We start from the raw sequence: 23329 nt of genomic DNA, 5'->3' as shown, positions 1-23329 counted from the left end.
CCTGGGACAGAGCCCCTGCATAGGGCTCTCTGCTCAGCTGTTCCCCAGCCCCGCTTGTGCACTCTCTCTCTCTTACTAAAAAAATAAACTTTTACATTCCCAAATTCATATTTAAAATTCATTTATATTTAAAGAAAAAAATTGAATCTGGTTTGAAGACTTTCTGGCAGTCCCTGCTAACTGGAGGTAACTGGAGATAAAATAGAATACTAAAATATCAAGGTTGGAAGTCTAAAATTCTAAATCATCTAAGACAAATGATTGCTCCCTTCTTAAATATCTCCAAGAACAAGTATACTGGCTCTCATGTTTTCTATTATACTTTACAGGACATAACGACTAAAATAGCCTTTATTTCCATCATGTTTGAATGCCCCAGAGGAAAATCTACACGAGTGTAAAGCAATTATAACAAATAAGAAAACACTTGGAAATATGTTATAATATGCCAACGAGCAACAGACGTAGTGATTAAAATGAATGTACAATATGCATATGCTTTAATTTTGATAGCTAACAATTGTAACATTTACAGTAGATGCAGAGGGAAAAAACAAATGCAGCAGCCTTATATGTTTCAAAATATACAGAAATTAATACATGATGACTTGCAACAGAAACAGTAAGAAGTTCAGACAGCACAGGTCTTAAAAAGGAAGTCACAGGAGGCAATGAATCATTCTGGACAAAGTACAAGATTTGTAGTAAGACGACATAGTTTTGAGTTGTTCTGACATTGACTAGCCATTTGATATTGGACACATCATTTACTCCACCTGCACCTCAGTTCTTTATCAGTATATAGAGTTCACAATGATCTAGCATCCTACCTAACAGGGTTATTATGCATTTCAATTTACTTAAGAAAATGTATGTGACATCCTTCAATAATAACCTTCCTCACATCCAGTGTCATCTACATCATCCCTGAAACTCTCAGGCAGAACAAGATATAAAGTCCTCTGGAATGGATATTGTATTTGTCTGCTGAGGCTGCCATAACAAAGACCACAGACTGGGTGGCTGAAACAACAGGAGTGTATTTCCTCACAGTTTCACAGGCTACAGATTTAAGATCAAGGTGTCGGCAGGGTTAATTTCTTCTGAGGCCTCTCCCCTAGGCTTATATAGACGGCTGTTGTCTCCCTCTCTCTTCATTCACATGGTCTTTCCTTTGTGTCTGTGTCCTAACCTCTTTTCTTATACTATGACACAAGTCATAATGGATGAGGGCCCATCCATATGACCTCATTTTATCTTAATCACCACTTTAAAGGCCCTATCTCCAAATACAGTCACATTCTGAAATACTGAAGGTTAAGACTTCAACATAAAAATTTTGAGGGGAGTGGGAGTGCAGGAGACATAATTCAGCCCACAGCAAATACGTAGAAAGCAACCATGCAGCACCCACCATTGCTATAGCACTTAGTATATTGTAATATAACTACCACTTTTGTTTCCTCTAGTGGGCTATAAATGCCTGCACAGAACTGAATATTTCCTTTTTTAAAATTTTGAAAGATTTTATTTATTTATTTGAGAGAGAGCAGGGGGTGGAAGGGAGAGGATCACAGGGAGAGAGACAAGCAGATTCTGCACTGAGTGCACAGCCTGATGTGGGGCTTGATTTCATGACTCTGAGATCATGACCTGAGCCAAAATCGAGAGTTGGATGCTCAACCAATTGAGCCATCCAGGTGCCCTTTGAATATTTCCTATTAATCTCACAAGTGTCTAACAGAGTGTATGTACAACAGAAGGCTCCAATAAACTGCTGGTAACAACCTATGACACTTTCTATCAAGGAACAATTAGAACTAATCTAGCCTACGAGAATTTTTTTTTAATTTTTTTTTTATTTTTATTTATGTTAGTCAGAGAGAGAGAGAGAGAGGCAGAGACACAGGCAGAGGGAGAAGCAGGCTCCATGCACCGGGAGCCCGATGTGGGATTCGATCCCGGGCCTCCAGGATCGCGCCCTGGGCCAAAGGCAGGTGCCAAACCGCTGCGCCACCCAGGGATCCCCGAGAATTTTTTTTAAGGGGGTTTGTAACATGCCAGAGATTTAAGAGAAAGGACAAATTTTTCACTTTTCACTTTCCAAAAACTACATTTCAGTGCTGGAAGGTTTTCACATAGTATATTAGGACCTGTAGTGATGGGACATAGTGATTTTAAAGTAGGTATGATACCTAGCTACTTGTGAAGCTGACTATAGGTAGCTAAATATATCGTTCTAACACTCAGAAGAGATTATCTTGACTATAGATAGAAATTTGAGCCATGAGCATATAGATGTTACTTATAAGTCAAGTGAGTAGATGAGATTGCTAAGGGAATGTACAGAAGGTGGCTTAGGACCAAAGACAGGCAAGAGAAGGGAGGCTCTCATCTGGGATGAGAATGGCACTGGATGAAGTGGCCAGAGAAGAACCAACATGCTGAAGTGCATCAAAGCCAAAGGGGGGTGGGGGGTGGGAATACCATCCTGAGGAAGAGGGAATTATCATCAATGTAAAATGCTGCTATTAAGTCCTGAAAATGCTTGCCTCCCCCTGGCATTAACAACAAGGAGAAGGCTGATGACCCTGATGAGAACAGTTCAGAGACTATACGATTTGGGCAAGTCTCTAAAACTTTATATCTTAGTTTCCTTTCTTTGCAAAATAAGGAGACTTGTCTCCTCATGAGTGTTTTGAAGATTAAATAAGTAGCAATAATAGCAAAAGTAACATGTGAATGCAACATATATAGCATTCTACAACATACTGGACACTGTACAGAGTTCTTTAATACAGATTCTCTCACTTAAAAAAAATCACGCATACACACACAAAAACCACAAAAATCTTAAGGTACTATAGTACTTAATAAGTACTATTATCATCCTCATCTTCCGATAAGGAAACTGAAATTTACTGATAGAGACTAGAAACCAGAACTCAATGAACAGGTAAAAATGAGAGTTTATATATTAAATGTATATAACTCAAGAAGTTTGAGTTAAGGGTAGGAGACTAGATGGTACCTGGAGGGAAACATGGACTTAAGATTTTATTTATAAGATTTACCTGAAGATGGGAGACATCTATAAACAGATTTTGGGAGATTTAAATAAACAAAGAAAAGAGCCGGAAGAGGGAAAAAGGTTGAAGGCAATGAAAAGACAGGGGTCAGAGATGTAGCCTTGGGAAAGAAGCAGCAGCAAGAAAACACAGATATGCTTTTAACAAACAGGTTTGACGTAAGATCTCATAGAGACCAGGCAAAGAAATAACTAGGTATTGAAGGGCCCAATGGCAATAATCTGTATAAGTGTGTGATTTTCTCCAGTAGGCCTCAGAGCTGTAACTACTGCTAAAAAGAAAGAGGTTCAATTCAACAGGTTTGAGATTTTGCCCAGAGAAGGACAGAAGAACAGTAGAGCAAGGGAATAGAGGGCTGATGGCAAGAAAGTGAATGAACTAAATTATAGACTGAGGAAGTTAAGCTGGATAGGGAAGGAAGTGAAGATAGGCCTCAATGAGAACAAACAACAGAGCTGGTGGGGATAGTCAAGGTCAGGCAGAGGCACTGTGAACAAAGCTGCATGTCTTCATTTATAGTTTCAGAGGCAGGCCATCTCTGGGTGATAAGGCTCATGGTGTGACTATGAGAGTTGATAAGCTAAAAACATGGTCACTTGAGTTGAAGAAGCTATTGTGATAGAGTAATAATAATCTGTGTGAATATTGAAGTCACTCAGGGTGAGGATGGAACCTGAGGTGGAGAGGAAGACTGTACCAGCTAGGTCCTAAGTGATGGAGAAGATCTACATACAAGATGACAAGAGTTACCATATAGCCCCTGTGCACCACAGAGCACAGGGATTTTAAGAGGATGGACAAGTAATGGTCCGTTAATAGTGGTACACAGAAAACCACAGTCATCCTTGTCTCTCTCATTTTGTACAGTGTGGGAGAATACACTGCCCCCTTTTAAAAGAATTACAGTGCAAGTGACAGTGCTCTCCATGACTCCTCAGATGAGAGGCCTGACTTCCATTTAAGGCCAGAACACACAAGAAATCTAGTAAGATGGGTAACAGGGTAGGAAGGAGGGGTCTGAGAGAGCAAATGGAAAGGTATGAGAGGGAACAAACAAGCACGGTTGGGAGAGAGGAGGAGGAAGCCGAGGCAGCACAGGAAAAGCAGTACAGAAGACAAGTGAGTGGAAGGGATAGGACAAAGATAACAGATGAGAAGACTTGCTGGCTTTATATGGCCATACGGTTATCAAAATAATTAGTTCTAGCAGTGCCCTGGTGGCAAGGGAGTTAGCACTAAGACCTTGGCAATGGTTTGAGGGGAGGGGCAACATCTGAGTGCCTATTATGTAACTGACATTATTATGTAAAGTGCTTTACACTTCCTATCTTGGTTAAACCTCATACCTAACAAAAATGCAGGAACTGAGGACCAGAGAGGCAAAGTGACCTGCCCAGGGTTGTACAATTAATATTTAGTGATATTTTGCATAAAAAAGACATTTTGAAATCAGAGCATCCTTAGTCACTTTCTACCAATAAGGGCTTATATGTTTCTTAACTCCATTATGCCTACACCAAACAAGGTTATCTCAGGCATTAAGCTACAACTATAAAATCTGGGGCAGCCCGGGTGGCTCAGCCATTTGGCGCCTTCCGCCCAGGGTGTGGTCCTGGAGACCCACATCAAGTCCTGCGTCGGTTCCCTGCATGGAGCCTGCTTCTCCCTCTGCCTCTCTCTCTCTCTCTCTCTCTCTCTCTCTCTCTGTGTGTGTGTGTGTGTGTGTGTGTCTCTCTCATGAATAAATTTTAACAATCTTTAAAAAAAATAGGGGATCCCTGGGTGGCGCAGCGGTTTAGCACCTGCCTTTGGCCCAGGGCGCGATCCTGGGGACCCGGGATCGAGTCCCACGTCGGGCTCCCGGTGCATGGAGCCTGCTTCTCCCTCTCCCTCTGCCTGTGCCTCTGCCTCTCTCTCTATGTGTGACTTTCATAAATAAATAAAATTAAAAAATAAAATAAAAATAAAAACAAATCTGAAGAGTTATTTTTTGAAGCTAAAACTGGCCTACATATGAACTTATTTTCAAATGTGGAATTTCCTACTTGTTTTACTTCAAATAAAAATCCCAAGTTTCTGAAACTATAAATTTTAGATAGGAAACTGAGGTAGGGGAAAGAGAATGTACAATCTATGGTTCCCTAATCTATCTAGAACCAAGTCCAAACTCCATAGTTACAGGTCTTTAATACTATGGCCCCAGCTCATCGCTCCAGTCATATCGGTCATTGCTGACTTCCACAATAATACTGAGTTCTGTGGCAACGATCAATTTTTAACAAAAATACCTGCACTTTTCCCTCTTTGTAACTCCATCTAACTACTTAATCTATTGAAATTTGTTCTCCAAAACCCAAATGAAATTTATTTTTAATGTGAAGCCTAACCTTGCTTCCAAATATTGAGGAATGATGGCTCCCTCCTCTGAAATCTGTATCCCTTTGCTTTATCTCTCTTAGGGTACTTCTTGCCTTATAGTTTAAATTAGCATGAGAAAAGTTCCACCAGCAGAGCATAAATCCCCTAAACGTAGCTGAAAGAGAACATTTCCTTTAAATTGCTTTTCTAATGATTTTATACACATAGTTTCATGTAGAATTTGTGACACCATATGAAATAGGAATTTATTTTTTACACGTAAGGACACTGCAAGTCACACAGGTTAGACAATATGCTTATAGTCCTAAAGTTAGTAGGTGACAGAGCCTATATTTGAATCTTGGTCTTTCTAACTCAAAATGTAGGCTCTTTCCAGAAACCATGGGTATAATCTCACTGCTTTATCTGACTGCTTCCTACCTACCTACTAATCATCAGTGGGGAAACCTCCATTGACTTTTGTCATTAACAATCAGCAGAAAGGATTGATATAGGGTACTCGCCTTCCTACTTTTCAAGACAAAGAACAGACTCTTGAGAGCAAAAAGAATGATTAATATGAATCCTAAATAAAGCTGAAGAGATCAGAATCCTGCTCCCAAGAAGGAAAGTAAAAAAACACTACTTTTCCACTCTTTAAAAACTCCTCTTCCTTTGAGGTGTCCACCATCTGGCTATATCACTCTCTACCCCTACTCCTCATCTGTCATCCGCCACCCTCTCAATTAATCCCTTCCATTCACTGCTCCTGGGTCACAATCTTCCTCTCTTCCCTAAATCACTTCACTATCCACACAGATGACCCATTCAATACAACAGCCTCACAGTTGCTGTCACACTTGGTTTCACCAACCTTCACCTCTGGGGTACCTCAGCACAGAGACCGAGCTGTCACTTGGAAGGGCTCCACACCACACAAGTTAACTCCGATATCCCACCTTCTGACCACAACCTCTCTTTTTTCTGGCTTATTTGAGCCACATCTATTCACTAATTTAACTCAAGCTACTGAAAAAACTTCGAATTCCAAAATCGAATTCATCATCCAGTGTTTCTTGTCTCAGTTAATGTCACCACCATCCCCCTAGTCACCCAAACCAAAATCTGAGCATCATGCTGGACTCCTGACCCTCTCATCTACACATCCAATCAATCATAAAGGCTCACAGATTCTCAAAACTTCAATCTTTTTTCTTTTTTTAAAGATTTTATTTATTCATGAGAGACACAGAGAGAGGCAGAGACACAGGCAGAGGGAGAAGCAGGCTCCTTGCGGGGGATGGGGAGCCCCATGTGGGACTCGATCCCAAGACCCAGGGATCACTACCTGAGCCAAAGGCAGACACTCAACCACTGAGCCACCCAGGCGTCCCCAATCCTTTTTCCTCATCCCTATGACCACATTTTAAAAGTGTTATTCCACCACGCCCGATAAAAAAACCTCCAGGGATATAAAAAAAAGAAAAATCACCTGCATATACAAGTACAAGGTCTACTATGGTATGGTCTCCACCTCTATTTGCAACTTTATAACTTACCATTTCTGTCTTTACTGTTATATTCTTAGCTTTCAAACTGCTTGTGGTTTTCTACGCAAGCCAGCCGTTCCTTCTCACACTGATGCCTTTCCTCGAGCGCACTTTTTACCCTTCTCTGCTTGCCTGTCTTCTACTTAACCATTTATCCTTTGGGTCAGGTGTCCTTTCTTTTCAAAATCTTCCCTCAAGTCCTAGGCTAGTCAAAACACCCCAACGGTGGGGCAATCACAGCATCAAATGCATCTCTCTCACCTTTTATTCTGAGATGAGTTATTTGGGCATTTAATTTGCCAATTCCACAAGGATTGAAAATGTAATTTACTCATCTCAGTATACCCAGCTAAAGGCAGTCCATAGACATAGTGTCAGACGCAAAGTAGATACAAAGGCTTAGAGCACTAAGTCTAGTAAATGCCAAGTGTAACTGTGCAGCAGTATCTTCACACCAGTTCTTTCTCATAGAGTTTTCAGTATTTCCAACCATTAACTTCAAGTTCTGTGAAGGGAAGGAACCAGAGCTTTTCCTGAGCCTTTATGGCTCTGTACAGAATGGTTCTATACAAATTTTACCCAAGTGACGTAAAAGGAAATAGCATTTGCACAAACAAATCAGAAATCAAAACCTGACATGTGTGTTACAAACTTCAAAACCACTGACCAATTTAAAAAATAAAGACATAAGAACAAAGATAAAGAGCCAATTCTGACTGCTGGTACGTGCTTGCCTACATCATAAAAACAGTGAAAGTTTGCTTAGAATTTGAACAGGGTCCCCAGACACAAGTTTGGCATTTCATCTACACAGCCATCACATCTCTGCTGGACTTTAAAAATCACTAACCTGCAGGGCTGCTTAGGGTCGGACGTTAGGGCGCCGGTAAAAGGCACTTCTTAAAAACTTAACCCTCACATACCAAGGCTGAGTGATGAAAAAGCAAGCAAAAAATAATGCTGGTAAATGAGCAACAGAAAATGTTCTTTTTCATAGTAATTTTGGGCCTTCTGCTGGCAGTTAGAAACAGAGCAAAGAGTTCGATGTAATAAGCATTCCCCTCTCCAACTAAATATTGAATTGCAGTCTGGCCCCAAACTAGGTCTCAATCCTTTTTCAGGGTAAAAATAATCAGCTCTCCTATTTGCGCGCTGCACCGTCTGCCACACTTTGATACACATCGGCTCGCTTGATAAAGCGTCGACACAGTTGTTTGTTTTTATTTTTAATGAGGGGGGAAACCCAAACAGCTTCCTAAAACAAGATCTCTTTTTAGTTCGTTTGAACACAGTACTGGTCTTTTTTTTTTTTTTTTAAGTTCAAACTACAGCACAGAAATGAGGAGCGGGGGGGGGGGGGGGGCAGCCCTGGTGGTTCGACGGTTTAGCGCCGCCTTCAGCCCAGGGCGTGACCCTGGAGACCCGGGATCGAGCCCCACGTCGGGCTCCCTGCGTGGAGCCTGCGTCTCTGCCTCTGTGTCTCTCATGAACAAATGAATAAAATCTTTTAAAGAAAGAAAGAAAAGAAATGAGGAAGGGAATACTTATTTTTTTTTTTTAAGCAGGTCAATCCGTGGGACCAAGGAACTTCTTGGGGAAACTCGTAGGTTCTGTGTCCTCACACACTCGAAGGGGCGAGAAGCCCTCCTTCGAGGCGGACGCGGGCAAGCTCCTTCAGAGGAGGGACCGGAGTAAACCGCGTTAAAAACACCCCAAGGAACTGGAATTAGTTGAAGAGAAGACACGACTCCGGGGCCGGGATCCCTACCTCAGACACCTCCACAGCTGCGCATGAGGGAGAAGAACCGCTTACAACGTGGGGCCGCGGTTCCCCTCAACCAGAACCGCATTTCTGGGACGGAGCGGCTTCCCCACCCCCGGACGAGGTGTTCCAACAGGTTCGTCAAACGAGGAGGGTGTTTTTGGGGGTGTTTCCCCGGGGCCTCGGGGCGCGGCGGGAGCTCCCCTTCCCGTCAGGCGCTGTTCTGGGGCTCACCCCGCGCCCCCCCAGCCCCTCTCGGGGCCCTCGGGCCGGCGCTCCGCGGCTCCACACCTGCTCTCCCCGCCCGTTTCCGGCCCCGCCGCCCGCGACCCCCCGGGCAGCCCTCGGCGCCCGAGCGGAGCGACGGACCGACCGACAGACCGACAGCCGCTCGGACGGCGACCCGCCGCGCCCCCTCCGCACGCGCCCCCCCGCGTCAGGGCCGCTGAGGCGCCGCGGCCGCCGGGGCTGGGGGCGGGGGGGCGGGGGGGCGGCTGCCGCGGCCGCCGAGGGCCGCCGAGGGCCGCGCTCGGAGCGCAGCCAGGCCCGCGGCCGGACAGGCAGCGGCCGGCCGCGGGCCCTCAGGGCGGGGGCGGAGGCCCGCGGGGCCCGTCGCCGCCTCCTCGCCCCGGGCGGCGCCCGCCGGCCCAGGCCCCTCAGGGCGCGCGCCCGCCGGGGAGCGGAGGCGGCGGCCGAGACGCTTACCTGCGGGCGCAGCGGCGGCGCGGGGCGGCTCACTCCCTTCCCGCCGCCATGTTTCCGCTGCGCAGGGAGCCCGAGCGGACGCGCGGAGGGGCGGGCGGGCGGCCGGGCGGGGGCGGCTCCGGGGGCCGGCGGGCGGGCGCGCGGGCGGGCGGCGGGGGGTCGATCGCGGCGGCGGCGGCGACGGCGGCGGCGGCGGCGGCGGCGGCTCCCGGGCCCCGCCCCTCCCTCCCGCCGCGGGGTGGCGCGCGCCTCGGCCGTTGGGCCCGCGCGCGCGGGGGGCGGGGCGGGGAGGGCGCCACCGAGCGGCCCGGCCCTCCCCCCGGGGGCCCGACCCGGGCGGGTAAACTGAGGCGGGCAGAGGGCTCAGGGCTCAGGTTCGAGTCCCGCCGGGGGCGAGACGGCCGGGCCAAGAGCGTTTAGGTCTCGGCCCCGCAGCCCGACTGACGGGGCTCGGGTCCCCGCCCCGCCGCTGACCCGCCGGGTGATGGATGACCTTGAGCCAGTGCCCTCGCTCCTCGCCCGCCGGGGGCCCGCGCGTCACGTGACCCTGCTGTGCCCGGTCGGCGCAGGACCCGCCGCCCCCGCAGGGCTCCGCGGGCGCCCCGCCGCGCTCCCCGCATCCTCCGCCCGCATCCGCCCCGGATGGCCCCACGCACAGGGGGACACCGCTGGCCCGGGGTCCGCCGGCGAGCGAACGACTGAGTGGGGAAGACTGATCGCCGCCTGCCTGAGCTCGACGCCTGCGTACGCTCCGCGCAGGGAGTGGTGGGCTCCGCGGGGGTCCAAGGAGGCACCCGAGGGCCCAACACGGTCAAGCTGGCTCTTAGCGGAGCCTGCGGGGTGGGGGTGGGGGTGGGGGTGGGGGTGGGGGTGGGGGGCTAATTTGGGGGCAGAGAGAGAAGGATGGATGCAGAGGCGTAAAGACGTGACACCGTGTGGCTGGCTGGTGGGAGCGGCGTGGCAGGAGTATGGAGACCTATGGACGGGGTGGGTGGTGATGCGGCTGAAGGAAGCCAGAACCCGGGAGGAGGCGTTTAGAGGGTCCAGAATGACCTTGAATGTCCTTGTCTGCCTACCTTAGAAGTCACCCTGTAGGCCAGTGGTTTTCATCGCGTGGTCCCCCGCGACCCCTGGATCTCCCTCGGATCCTTCCCGGGGTCACTGAGCTCCGAATTATTTTCAGAATAATGCTAAATGTGGTTTGCTTGCTTGCTTGCTTTTTTTTTTTTTTCACCCATTCTCCCACGAGTGTACAGTGAAGTTTTCCATAGAACATAGGACATACTGGGGGGCCTGGGGGGCTCAGCGGTTGAGCATCTGCCTTTGGCCCAGGGCGTGATCCTGGAGTACCAGGATCGAGTCCCACATCGGGCTCCCTGCATGGAGCCTGCTTCTCTTTCTGCCTCTCTCTCTCTCTCTCTCTCTCTCTCTTCTCTCTCTCTGTGTCTCTCATGAATAAATAAATAAGAATCTTTAAAAAAAAAAAAAGAATATAGGACATACGGTATTGCAACAGCTTAAATGCAGAAACAGATTTTAGGATCCAGCTGTCTTCTTTTAAGCCAGTCGTTAAAGAAATTGGCACAAATGTAAGACGCCACTGTTCCCATTAATATTTTGTTATAGAAAATGTAGATTTCTTTTTCATTAAAAATGTGTTTATGTTAACATGTAATGAGTTTATTACTGTGATTTTTAAATGAATAAAAATTTAGAAATCTCTCAGTTTTAATTGCTAATGTGGTTAATCTTGACAGAAGGAACAAACTGCATAAAAACAAAAAAAGCCCCTCAAAATCCTCAATAATTTTTTCAGCGTGGAAAGGGGTCTGGAGACCAAAAGGTTTCTGAATGCCCCTGCTGGAGCATTAAGAAGCTACTGAAGTGTTAAATGGGGGAGTAACTTAATCAGCTTTCTTTCTGAAAGCTTCTTCAGAAAGAGCTTTCAAGACCCAAGCCAGGGCTTGAGGGATATGTTCCCAAGGCACCTGCATACCAGGCAGAGGGATAGAGAAAGGAAAGTGCAGGGCTGGTAAGCAACAGTGCTAGGACACTGGATGACATCAGTCTTTTTATTCCTAATTTGGTGCGGCCTCATCCCCTGACAGGTCAGCACCAGGGCAAGTGTCTTATTCCTTTATTTCCACTGAGCCCCATGTACTGAGGATTTTGCTCATGTTTTCTGTGAATGCTCCTCCTTCTGACCCCAGTACACCTTCCTTCTTATTGCCTGTTTTCTTGAGAAGCAAGTTGTCAGGGAGGTGGATGAGAGGAAGGGAAGAAATTGCTGAAGACAGCCTGAGTAGGCCTGGGAGTCCTGGCAGAGGGTCCTCTAAAGCTCCACAGCCCAGGCTATCCTCCACAAACCCCTAGAGCTCTTTAGGTAGTGAGGGTGGGGGGGGGGGGAACAACTGAATTAAAAGCTCTGCTGTCTGGAAAGCTGCTTTTGAAGAGAAGTTCCCCCACAGTGCTGAGAGTCTATTCCTTTAACGTTTTTTTAAAAAAAAAAATCCATACCAGATGAAAATCTTTTAAAGGTGTATTAGGAACTTCCTAGCCATACTAAGTATGCAGAAATAGATTCATTATTTTCTTGATTTGTTATATGTTCTGGTAGCAATATCGCACTTTTTTACAAAGAAATCCTCTTGAGCTGTTGGAGAGTGAAGGATTATATTCCACTTTAACAAATACCCCAGAATGCTATGCTTTGGGGTTCTCGTGATGGCTTCTTAAAGTTTCAAGTTGTTAGCTGCCACTTATCTTATGGGCATAATGGTCATTATGCCCATCCCCTTCCAACCTGCTTCTAATTTGCTAAAGCCAAGAAGGTAAATAGTCCAAGCTCCCCGGAGCATCAGATAGTCTCTGAATAAGGGTCTGAGGGACTGTCCTAGGGTGAAGCCCTGTGAAAGCCAGCTGCAGTGGCAGTAGAGTGGGGTGGTTGATTATGAGCTGTGGGGTTGGTTAGCCTTAACTTCTCTGGTTTCAGTTTCTTCCTCTCTAGGATAGAAGGGGGATAATCATGTACCTGTCACATCAAGTTGTTGGAAAGAGTAACTCAGAGCATGTCATCTAGGTCACCAGCCCCCACCCCAACCTTTTTTGTTCTTAGCTCAGTTCCATTAGACAATTCCATCCAGAGTCCTTAAACTTCATGGGTTAAAAAAACAAAAAACAAAAAACAAAATCATGACTCTCCATCCTAAACCTTCTTTCTAGTTGTGTTCCCCCGTTTCAGACAATGGCACTGCCATCCTCCTAGTCAGTCAGTCTTAATGCCATGGTAGTGCTTTTTAAAATGCTTCCCTGTTGTCTGTCCTCCACATCCAATCCATTTCCAAAGCACCCTGCCTTTTCCCTAGTGGAGGCTCCATTCCATGGACTAAATTCCAATTAGGTTAGGAATTGTAACCTAATTCAGACTCTTCTCCCAAACTTACCTCCTACAAGCTTCATGCCAGTCCCCAGTTTCTAAAGCTCAGTAAGTCCTCAGTACCTATAGGACAAAGTCCAATGCCTTAGCCTTGAAAACTCAAGGCTCTCCATGATCTGGCCATAACTTTCCTTTCTAAATTCATTTCTCTCCATTCTGCTTTACTTGGCTCACTTGTACTTTTCTACATTTGTCCTTTGCTACTCTGGGCTTTTCCAGGAACTGCTCTGTCTTCTAGAATGCCTTCCTCTCTATTTCTTTTATGTCCTGATTCTACCCATCTTTGAAAACTCTGATTTCATACTGCCTCCACAAAGCCTTCCCTGATCTTCCAGTTTGAATAATAAAAACCAACATTTTATGTAATGCTTACTTTGAATCAGGTACTTTTCTACATGCTTTACATGTACTATCTTAATTAATTCTTGTGAGAATTTAATCTTCATAACAAACCTAGTTAGTAAGCATGACTATGACCTGCATTTTACAGATGAGAAAACCAAGGCACAAGAAGGGAAAGTAACTTGTCCAAGGTCACATAGCTAGTAAATGGTGGAGTCAGAATAGGAACCCAGGCAGCCTGGGTAGAGGCAGAATAGGAACCTCTACAGCCCATTTTCTCAATCACTGGACCAAAATGAAAGGACTTTTCCCGCCTCCACTCCTGTTAGCGCGTGGCAGGCCATTCAAACATCTATTAGGGTCTTTAACCTTTTCTACCTCATTATCAGTTAGCATGTTTTATCTTGCCCTCTTACATAGTGAATTTCTTAAGAGCAGGACCAGTGTCTGATCTAAAACAGTGCCTACTAGATTTCTTGACCCTCTAAATATTTAGTAACTGTTTTAAAGGCAGACTATTCCATAGCAATAAGAATGAATGATTTAAAGCAGGATTGAGGGATGCCCGGGTGGCTGGGACACCTGGGTGGCTTAGTGGTTGGGCGTCTGCCTATGGCTCAGGGCATAATCTCAGAATCTGGGATTGAGTCCCACGTCGGGCTCCCTGTGTGGACCTTGCTTCTCCCTCTGCCTGTGTCTCTGCTTTCCTCTCTCTGTGTCTCTCATGAATAAATAAATAAATCTTTTTTTTTTTAAAGCAGGATTGATAAATCATGGGTCTTTGGGCCAAATCTGGCCTGACTCCTGTTTGTGTATGGCCCAGAAGGTAAGAACATTTACCTTCTTTAATGGTTGAAAAAATCAGTAGAAGAATATTCATGACATGTGAAATTTATATGAAAATAAAGGTCTATTAGAACCCAGTCAGGTTATCTATGGCTGTTTTTTGTGCTACAATAGGCCTTATGACTACAAAGCCTAACATATTGACTCTGTGGCCATATATAGAAAAATTTGCCAAACCCCGATCTAGAGCCACATGTAATAATATAAAAATATCTTAGAAGTAGCATTCAACCAAAAAGGAATAAGCAGCATGTTGCCACTTATATAAAGTTTAAAAATAAGCGAAGCATTATCAGTTTTGTTTAGGGATCACTTCTTGTCCTTTTGGCTAAGATCAAGTGTAGTTTTGTTTAGGGACACACATACACATGTAGGAAAACGTAAAGACAAACATGGAAACTGTAAGTTCAGGGGAGTGGTTATCTCTAGAGGGCTGAGGGTGGAAATGCTATCAGGGAGAGTGCACAGTGAATTTTAACTATTTTCAAGCAAGGTGGAGGGTACACAAGTGTTCACTGTGTTATTTTTTAAATATGAATAATAATGTTTCATAAGAAATGAATAGATGAGATTCAAGGGCTTATTTACTTTTATTTTGGCTGATTGAAAATCTATTTGGCTTTCACCTATAGCTGAGATCTCCCAAGAAATAGAAATCCCAAGAGCCCCGCTGAGATGGGTGTGGGTATTATTTAGAACATGGTGGGACACTTGGGTGGCTCAGCAGTTTAGCACCTGCCTTCAGCCCAGGGCGTGATCTTGGAGTCCCATGATCGAGTCCCCCACGTCAGGCTTCCTGCGTGGAGCCTGCTTCTCCCTCTGCCTGTGTCTCTGCCTCTCTCTGTGTGTCTCTCATGAATAAATAAATAAAATCTTAAAAAAAAAAAAAAGAACATGGTAACTCTCAGGTCACACAGGGACTCCTGATTAATGATGCCTCTGTGAACAGTGTTCCTTGAAAACAAGTCCACCTAAGCCAAGTTTGGGGCTGCAGCTGGGATAGCTAAGGCCGAGTTACTTGCTTTGTCTATAGAATAGGCCTTGGAGCACTGGAGAGAACGGGGGCCTCCTTCTTTTGTCTGAGCGTTGGGCCCAGCGTCAGTCTCCCCGCTTTTGGGAGGAGGGAGTGGGCAGAGTGTCTCAGATCTTGATCTGCATCCGGGTCCTCATCTGCATGCTCAAGTCGCCTTTAAACATTCATTTGATGGAATTTCAGGGAGTACCTGTCTTACTAGTAGCCTAAGGTTATGAGGATAATTAGATATGGCCTGGATCCAAGGAGCACACAGTTGGGGAAACTGGTATGTAAACAGCCAACAAGAAGACAATGTTGTTAAGTGCTTATTGCTTCATAACAAATTACCACAAATTTAGCAGTTTATTTATTTTAAGATTTTATTTATTTATTCATGAGAGACACAGGGGCAGAAACAAGGGCAAAGGGAGAAGCAGGCTCCCTGTGGGAAGCCCCACACGGGGCTTGATCCTAGGACCCCTGGACCATGACCTGAGCCAAACGCAGACACTGAATCACTGAGCTACCCAGGTGCCCCACAAATTTAACAGTTTAAAACACCACCATTGAGCAGCTCACAGTTCTGTGGTTCTGAAGTCTGGTGAGGCATGGCTGAGTTCTCTGCTCAGATATCATATAGCTAAAGTTAGTGTTGACCAGCTACCTTCTTATCTGGAGACTTGACTAGGAAAATGTCCACTCCAAGCTCCTTCTGTCTCTTGACCGAATTCATTTCTTTATGGTTATAGAACTGAGATCCCCACTGCCTTGCTGGCTGGCAGTTGAGGACTTTCAGGTCCTTAGCACATGTCCCCCCTTCCATCTCATCGACAGAGACTCTCTCACATCAAATCCTGCTCACTCTTTGTATCTCTCTGGTTTCCCCTACTTCAACAGTCAGAGAAAGCTCTGAGCTTTTACAAAACTTGTAATAAGGTCAGGTGAAGCCAGGTAATTCCTCTAGTAGAGGCCAACAATGCCACAGCACGTACACCTAATCTGGAGAGTAAAACATCATATATGCTGTCTTGGGGATTATGCAAGGTGCACAGACTAGGGGCCAGGAATTTTGGAGACCTTCTTAGAAGTCTGCCTACTAGGGACACCTGGGCACCTGGGGGGCTCCGTGGTTGAGTGCCTTCAGCTCAGGTCATGATCCTGGGGTCCCAGGATCGAGTCCCACGTTGGGCTCCCTGCATGGAGCCAACTTCTCCCTCTGCCTGTGTCTCTGCTTCTCTCTCCGTATCTCTCATGAATAAATAACTAAAATCTTTTTTAAAAAAATTCTGCCTACGACACCCAGGGAGAAGCATTCTCTTTAACGATCTCTATGAATTCCCCTGGTGCTTTCTTCTGAAACTCCGTGGCATGATATGTGCTGTCTTGCCATTATTAGGGTACATTTTTAAACTCCTTTTCTGGGCTGAAAGTCTCTTGGGATCGGGAACCTTGTTCACACCTGCAGCTCCAATGTCTCAGATGAGGCTTCTTCTGGAGCTATGCCTCTGTGTTTGCTAAGGAAATAGAAAAAGGCAGATACTGTCTTTTGGATTCTGGCTCCTATTCTGTCCCCAGGTCAAAACGTCTCTGACACTCCTCAGGAAGAATTCCTTGCTCCCTCCTCTGTGCTGTCACTTGGTAAATATGTCTGCATGAAGTGTGTCATATTGTAGTGGCTTAGTCCATAGGGGAGCGCTTCCCGTTTATTCCCTTTCGTATCCCAGGGCACAGCGCATCATAGATTTCATTGTTTAATGTACGAATTTGTAAAAAGGAGACATAGTTATTAAAACCAAGAGGTGATGGAGAGTGGATTCAGGCTGTGAGCAGACCAGACCCTTGGGAAGGATTGCAAAAGGGGCAGAAGCCCAGAAGTGCTGAGGCAGCAGAGAGGGAGGAAAATAGGGGGAAATTTCTTTTCTTTTCTTTTCTTTTTTTTTTTTTCAAGAAGGAATGATAGCAACCCCAGGCCTGCTGTTTTATACATCGCATTAAGGACTAAACTTGGCAGAGCTGTCCATAAGGGACAGCAAGAAAGTGATTATTTGGGGGCTGACAACCAAGGAAACAGTTGTTTACTTTTATAGTCCAACATTTTATTTTCACTTTTGGGTGGCAGTGATCCCCAAGGGAGAAGTGGTGAAGGAAAAGGAAAAGAGGGCTTCTGGAGCTTAAGACAAGTGGGGTGGAGGGGGTTGGGGGTTGGGGGCGGCCCTGAGACGTAGCAGGCTCTTGGCCTCCACCTTGATATGGATGTTTGCCCTTTCACACCTTCCCCTGGTTGTCGGCCTTTAGTGACTCCTTTTCTGGTCAAGGCTGCCTAAGATCATTATGTCAACAGCTCTCATCTGTATACTAAGTCTGGCATCAGAGGAGCAGTTGGAAATTTTCTGATCAGGTTCACCAGGAGCCCTGAACCTCCTAGAAGCGATTATGAGGATAGGAGAACAGAGTGAGCTGCAGGAGCCAGAGGTGAGCTCCATGCCTCCCCTGGGTTCAGGACAAGGATGCTAGATGGCCAGCGATGAAAGAACTCCCGTTCTCCTTAGATGAAGGTCCAAGGGCTGGTTTGTTTACCCAGAGGCACTTCGCTTACAGCCTGTGTGTTTGCCGGGCAGCTGACCATCTGTTATTGAGTGCCCCTGTGCAAGACCCTTGGGAGAGACACCCACATAGCATGGCATTCTGCTCACGGAGCTTACAGTCTTATGAGGAAAAGTATTACTATACAAGGCCAGAAGTTATTTATTTATTTATTTATTTATTTGTTTGTTTGTTAATTAATTAATTTATTTATTTACTTACTTACTTACTTATAGTGTGATAGAGAGAGAGGAGGAGCAGGAGGGAGGGGCAGAGGGAGAAGCAGGCTCCCAGCTGAGCAGGGAGCCTGATGCAGGGGATGTGGGCTCCATCCTGGGACCCGGGGACCATGGCCTGAGCTGAAGGCAGACGCTTAATGGACCGAGCCACCCAGGTGCCCCAAGGCAGGAAGCTCGAAATGCAGTCACAATGTTACGGTGTTTGGAAGAGATTCAGGGAGGGTTTTATAGAGAAGGTGGTAGTTTCGGTGAACCTTGAATGATGGGTAGGAAAGTTAGGGGCAGAAGAGGGAGTGTTAGGGGAATGAAGCATTGTCTGGAGAAGATAGAGTGAGATAGGGACAGAAAAGTGAGGGAGCATGTAAGAAATGGCGAGGAGCTGTGTGTGGCTGGAGCAGAGGGTCCACGTAGGAGCAACGTGGGTCAGTAGGCTGGACAGAGAATGAGGCTCAGCTCTGGAGAGTCTCAACTGTCAGCTAAGAATCCTGAGAACAGGCAGTGTGGGGTGAGCAGAGGACGTGCAGGGGGGAGTGGGGCCGTAGGTGGGGGGAGCAGGACAGTTTTTGATTGGTTTGCAGGCTCTTGCTGCTTCCTTCGCCTGGGCTGCCTCTGCTCAGCATCTTCCTTGGCATTCTGTGCACCCTGTGCCCATCACAAATGCTTCCTCCTCCAGGAAGCCCTGCTCAGCCTTTCAAGCTGGCTCTGATCTCTTCCAACCCTGAGCTCCCCACAACTCACCATCCTACCCTTGTCAATGGCATTTATCATCGCCCACCCTGCCAGATAGAGATTTTAATCTGGTGTGTGTGTGCGTGTGTGTGTGCGCGCGCGCGCGCGCGTGTGTGTGTATGTTTCTCTCCTGAATCCTGCACACATTAGAAGCTTGGTAAACATGTTCAAGTCTAATAGAATTTACTTCCTCTTGAATACTCGGCCTGTAACTTGGGGAAATGGGACCATGATGCTCCATCAACCTGACTAGCATTTCTGTAAACATGGTAGACAGACCACAGAGTAGAATGCCTTCCCCTCGGTTAGGCCAGAGCTGAGATTAGGTGGGACCTTGGAATCCATCTAGTCCTCATTTTACTCATGAGGCCCAGAGAAGTGCAGCCACTCCCTCAAAGTCACACAGTTGAGTTGATGATCTGAAATAATGTGTTTTGCATGTGAGTGTTCTATCACAGTGCCTAACATGCCACACGCACTTGATAATCCTGTCTACTTCCTCGGCTTCTTGAAGTGTAATTAAGCACTGAACTGCCTGTAATTTTTTTTCCACACTCTGGGAACTTTATGCCTCTGAGGCTCTGCTCATATCTGGAACTTCTTCTTTCTTCTGTCTCTTCCTCCCCAGGTTAACTTCTGCTCATCCATGAAGCTAAAGTTTCTCCTGATCCCTTGTCTTCCACCCTTGCCCAGGATAGGTTAAATACCCCTCCTCTTGGGGATCCCTGGGTGGCTCAGTGGTTTAGCGCCTGCCTTCGGCCCAGGGCGTGATCCTGGAGTCCCGGGATTGAGTCCCACGTTGGGCTCCCTGCATGGAGCCTGCTTCTCCCTCTGCCCGTGTCTCTGCCTCTCTCTGTGTGTCTCATGAATAAATAAATAAAGTCTTTAAAAATAATAAATAAATAAATAAATACCCCTCCTCTTGCTCTCCTAGTAGCCTGGGCACATCCTTTCATCATTATATCACTAGGTCATGTGCATATCCTTTGCTTCTGCACCTGTCTTCCAGCTGATGATAAGCTCCAGAGAAGGTTGGAACTGACTCTGCATTCTTTATTACACGCCCAGCACCTCACACCATACCTAGAACAGAATGATACTCTGTAGATATTTATGGAATGATGTGTGCGTAGGGTCCTCGCAGGCCCAGGCCATAGACCAGAGGGGCAGCCTCCTCATTGCCTACTCTATAACTCACAGCCCCCGGCCCTCCCCACCCACCCCCACCCTGGGACTGGCTGCTCAGATTCTGATGGTCTGAGGGCTTTGCAGAGGAGTGCTGAACCCAAATCTCACTGTTTATTAAGACAGTTCTGCTCCTTTTCCTTCTGTAAAATACCAAATAAAAATAGTTCCAGGAAGCTATGTGGCTGAGAAATTCCAGACTCTCTCTGAGGTCCTAGATAAAGGCTGTTATTGTTAGGAAGTTGGTCATTAATCCAACCTGCCTTTTCTCTGTGCTGGGGTTCCACACTCTTCTAAAGGCATGGATCCTGTTTGTCCTCAGTTACTCTTAAGCCTGTCACTAGCTGGTAACAGGAAAAAAAATGACAGCAATTGACGTCAAAATGAGCTCAACCTATCAGTTGGCCACAAGTTCACTTTGTGCTCTGGGCCTGTGACTTTTAAGTTAACTTGCTCTCAAAGTACCTTACCAGATGGCTAATATCCTCATCTATAAGGCAAGAAAAATAGCACCTGCCTTGCCAGATTATTGCATGAGTGAAAGAAGATAAGATAGGCAGAGATGCCTGGCACACAGAAATGGTTAAAGAAATGTAACCTCTGAATCAAACAGTAGAATCCTCTTACTTTGTTCTGCTGTAGCCAGACTTTATCTAAGCTCCTGTTTGTCCTAAACATCATATTTTAAAAGAGGGATATTGACAAATTGTCACCCAGAAGAAAATGACCAAGATGATACGACTCTGGAAATCAGACTTTTTTTTAGAATTTATTTATTTGAGAGGGAGAGAGAGAGAGAGAGAAAGAAAGAGAGCGCGCGCAGGAGCAGGAGGAGGGGCAGATGGAGAGGGAGAAGCAGATACCCCACTGAGCAGGGAGCCCGATCCCAGGACCCCGAAATCATGACCTGAGCCGAAGGCAGCCACTTCACTGACTGAGTCACCCAGGAGCCTTAAGAACCTGGAAATCAGGCTTTTGCAAGAAACAGCTGGAGGAACTAGGACTCTCTGATGTGAAGAAATCACTAGGAAAAGAATGACATAGACAAACCTCAGAGGGGTCTTCAAGTAATGGATTCACATCCAGGAAAGGATTAAGCATCAGTCCTATTCCACAAATATTTATAGTATTCACTATTAAGTGTCAAAAACTGAGAATGCAAAGCAAAGTAAAATACAATCCCTGTTCTGAAGTCTTCTTAGACGATGCAGGACCTAACAGTGCAAAAGCGGGCATGTGTGATGTGCTGGGGGAAGGCAGAAAAAAATGAATTCTGCAGGGAGCCTGGAAGGCCCACCAAGGAGGTGACATCTGTGTGGAGCTTTAGGCAGAGGAAGAAGGGAAGGGCGTTCAGGCAGCAGGTGCAGATGGAAAGGCATCCTCATGGCAAACCTCAGATGCCCTGGCAGGATAGAGAGAAGCGAGCCTGCAAAGTCCGGCAAGAACCAGATTGTCAAGGGCCTTGGATATTAAGGTAAAGAGCTTGGACTATTTACCTCGAGTAGGTATTGAAGAGCCATCAAAGGCATTTAAGCAGGGGATTTTTATTTTGAAAGGATGCTGTAGTGTGGCGCGCCTAAAGGCTTTATGGAAGGGAGACAGAAGGCAGAGGAGACAGGACACTCCAAAGAGTTACATGTGGGCTTGAATCTTCCACTTATTGTGAATGAACTTGAGCACATTATTTAAACTCTCTATGAGTCGGTTTGTCTTTTGTTTTTGTTTTTCCCCCCCAGTCATGTATTGAGATGATCACATCTGCTTTAGAGAGACGTGTTAAGAACCAAATGGGGTCATCTACCCAAGCCCCTCACCTATGCCTGGTACCTGAATGGTGCTCAGTAAGTCAGCACCCTTTCCTTCCTTCCCTTTCTCTTAATGGATGGAGTAGACGGAGAAACAGAGCTCTGCTCAATGATAAGTGGATTCCTGGCCACCCAGTGGGATAAATTCCCTTGGGAAAAGTAAAAGCATTACTGGATATGCTCAAGAAGGCTATTTCTCTGGTGGAAGGGGAGTTGAACAAGATGCACCTCTAAAATCCCTTTGTACTGGTAAGTTCTATCATCTTCAGGGCCTGAGTCCTAAAGGCATGGTCAAGAGCTTGAGGCTGAAAAAACCTTTTGGTATTTACCATGTTAAAAATGACCAATTGGACCTAAAGGAAATGAATCCTTTTCGAAACATACTGAAGTATACGATTTGAAAAGACCCACCCTAAACTTTTAACAGCCCCTCAGGAGTAGGCAACCATCATAGAGGAGAAAGAGCCCTGCCCAGACTTGATGTTTACAGACCTGCATTCCAGTGTCAGATTTTGCTGTATGGTCTTAAGCAGCTCATTCCCCATGCCTTGGCCTCAGTTTCTCCATCGGGAAGATGTGGAGGCTGAACTTCTGTGGGGTCCTCCCTTGCTAACATTCTAGGATTCGGGGAGTTATAGATATTAGGATCATGCAATTATAGATGTAAAATGTTAGACGGTTCTAAGAGCTCCCACAGCAATGACCTCCCCCACAGGTCATAATATGTCTCAATTTAATAGCATCACACTCTGTAAAACATATTTTAAGATGTATCACATACATGTGATTGAGAATGAGATTCATTTGACATTCTTCTTAGAGTCAGAAACTTTAGAATTCAGTGCATTTCAATTCTCAGCATTAACTTAGCTGCAAATTGGATTATTTCATATTTCTGGTTGAGAGAGAAGGCACTTTCTCCAGTGTGACAAAGAAATAAAAATGTCAGTCATCTGTCACAGACGGAAGATGCCGTCTTGTCTCTGTTAACATCAGGGCCTAGATGCTGCCCTGGATGTCTGGAAGCAGACAAAATGAAGACTAGGTGTTAGGATGACCTGCTTTGTGCTTGCTGTTCCCTCTGCCTGGAAGGTCCCCCTGGCCATTACTGCTCATCCTGTCTGAAGCCTTTCCTTTCCTCCTCCTCCTCTTCCTCCTCCTCCTCCTCCTCCTCCTCCTCCTCCTCCTTCTTCTTCTTCTTCTTTTTAAAGACTTTATTTACTTATTCATGAGAGACACACAGAGAGAGGCAGAGACACAGGCAGAGGGAGAAGCAGGCTTCATGCAGGGAGCCTGATGCGGGACTCAATCCCAGGACCCCAGGATCAATACCTAAGCTGAAGGCAGATGCTCAACCACTGAGCCACCCAGGCGCCCCTCTTCCTCCTTTTCTGTATAATAGAACAAGTCCCTCCACTCACTCTGCTCTCCCAGCACTCCCGATCTGTTACAGCACTTGTCACAGAGGGTAAGTATTGCCGCCGCGTGGCGAGTGATTCTCCGTGGGTCAGGCAGGGACACAGCACCTGCCATGGGCCAGGAGCCTATATCCTCTCACGTAACCCACACTGCAGCGCTTAGGAAGTGTACACTGTTATTCCCCATTTAGCTGCAGAATCTGAGGTCAGAGTAGTTAAATTACTTGTTCAAGGTCATAGAACTGATAAGTAATGGCGTCTGGCTTT

General features: G+C 46.3%; 1 protein-coding gene across 5 annotated transcripts in view; it reads right to left on the bottom strand.

Moving 5' to 3' along the window:
* Positions 1–9590, bottom strand: part of SCMH1 (Scm polycomb group protein homolog 1) — a 182620-nt gene extending 173030 nt beyond the window's left edge. For 4 of the 5 annotated variants that reach the window (XM_055341783.1, XM_055341781.1, XM_055341787.1 and 1 more), the window contains exon 1: positions 9465–9573. The gene's annotated coding sequence lies outside the window, so the exon portion shown is untranslated. Of the gene's footprint in view, positions 1–9464 lie in introns of all 5 variants that reach the window. The other variant, XM_055341782.1, reaches the window with a different exon arrangement.
* Between the last annotated feature and the right edge of the window lie 13739 nt (positions 9591–23329).

Source organism: Nyctereutes procyonoides, unplaced genomic scaffold (assembly GCF_905146905.1).
Source record: "Nyctereutes procyonoides isolate TBG_1078 unplaced genomic scaffold, NYPRO_anot_genome, whole genome shotgun sequence".
Taxonomy (NCBI): domain Eukaryota; kingdom Metazoa; phylum Chordata; class Mammalia; order Carnivora; family Canidae; genus Nyctereutes; species Nyctereutes procyonoides.
Note: the sequence above shows the minus strand (reverse complement) of the source record. Positions and strands in the feature narration are given on the sequence as shown.